Source organism: Pinus tabuliformis, chromosome 6, assembly GCF_031772625.1.
Source record: "Pinus tabuliformis cultivar Carrire ecotype Pingquan chromosome 6, CPIR1, whole genome shotgun sequence".
NCBI lineage: Eukaryota > Viridiplantae > Streptophyta > Pinopsida > Pinales > Pinaceae > Pinus > Pinus tabuliformis.
Window position 1 is genome coordinate 794,889,978 of NC_142292.1, and position 1,702 is coordinate 794,891,679.

Below are 1,702 nucleotides of genomic sequence, written 5' to 3' on the forward strand. Positions count from 1 at the left end.
AAAAATTATTGGTGGGGTAACGATAACACCCACCCTTATAAGCAAGTATCACCCTTCATATGTATATGCATTTATACATGAGCCATGGCAGGTTATACCATCCTTAATAGTTTAATTGACGGTTCATGCCAAAAGTTATGATGTTACAGGTGATACGGTTCATGGCTTTATTTCTCGCATGTCAAGGCTATCCCGCCTATGACTGCTGGCATCCGGAACGCTTGACACCCGGCAGAGGTATTGACCTCCACCGTCCTGTTCACGTGGCTACGGTAGGGTTGTCAACTCTAAAGGTTTCCCGTGCTTGGCATTTTGCTGTTGGTGTTAAGATCGACGGTAGGATACAGCCGCATGAGATCAATGGCCGTAAACACTCCACGTTACCTCCGATGGCAGGCGGGGTATATACGTGCCCCTTTCCGGATTCTTCGTGGCTTTTGTCACTCTGCTTGGCGCTCCGCTGCTGCTCCGTTCCATTTCTCTTCTGTATGAGTTGTTCTTCTGAGATTTACGCCGAGTTACTCCATAGCATCAATGTTGCATGCCCTCTCTGGCCAGATTTGGCTCCATGGTTCTCGCCCTTGAACCAGCCAGGTATAGTATTGTCTATTTTCTAAGATTCAGACTTGTTTATTTGGATTTATATGTCTGCCATGTTTGTAATCCCCCCGAGTTTCTGGCATGGCAGGTTTGGCTCGGCGGTCCTCGGCGTTGGAGGTGTTAAAGGTTACTGCAACGACTTTTCACTAAAACCCTCTCAGGTATTTAACTAGATAATCGTATGGGCTTTGGTTACTTTGTTTCGGTTCACCCTTCTCTGGTTTCAGGGTTTGTCTCTTGTGCCCAGGCAGGTTCCGACCTGACCTTGCACGTTTGACCGCAGATGTATGGGCGGATATCCCCTGTTCCGGCTCCATGAGTTCTGGTTGGCCGAGGGTTAATGATACCCGCTACGACGTTTCTATTTGGAATTTCATTCTAGTTACAGTTGAAGTTTTGTATTAAATCTATTACCTGATGTATACTTGTAGCATTCATGGTACTGTGGTATATGCTGAGCTCGGGTTTTCTCAACCGGCTCTTTTTGTTTTAATAGGAACTCATATGGTTTCGGACAGACAATGAATATGGTAATAGCTTGCCTGTAAAGCGTTGTAACTTGCTCTTTCCATCTTTTGTTAACAGTACATCATGGATTATGTATATATATAGTTTATGAATCAAAGTTCTGGCGATATCATTTCCTGTTCTGGGTGTTACGTGTTTGATTATGCATGACTGCTCCTCACACTCTATTGCATTAAGGTTATTCTGTTTTCGTTTATAGTTTGCCGCTATAAAAACTTATGCTACCGAATCGTCGTGCCTGCCTCTGATTGCCATAGAGGTATGGCCGGCTATTCTGGGTTTGCCCATAACCCGTAACACTGTGAGTTGCATAGCTTATACTATGGTTTATGACATTTTACGGTTTATTTGTATGGAACCTTTGAATCATACTTCCTCGGTCTTTAGACCTGACCGCATGGTTACCATATCGGTTCTTTAGTTCTTGCGATGGCATGCATGTATATAATATACTGTCGAGTTGGTTAAAGAAATTGTTTAAGTTACCATTCATGTATGTATCATTGTTCTCTGTCTGGAATAATGTTTCGGTTGTCTCTCGGCTCAAGGGTTTCGACCTTTACCCGAGACTGTG

General features: G+C 43.8%; 1 long non-coding RNA gene across 1 annotated transcript; it reads left to right on the plus strand.

Moving 5' to 3' along the window:
• Positions 1 to 439: 439 nt before the first annotated feature.
• LOC149261193 (uncharacterized) lies at positions 440 to 1,235 on the plus strand. Its single transcript, XR_016248407.1, has 3 exons — positions 440 to 594; positions 689 to 761; positions 884 to 1,235. It is a non-coding gene; the product is annotated as an uncharacterized LOC149261193 (long non-coding RNA).
• The last annotated feature ends 467 nt before the right edge of the window (positions 1,236 to 1,702 follow it).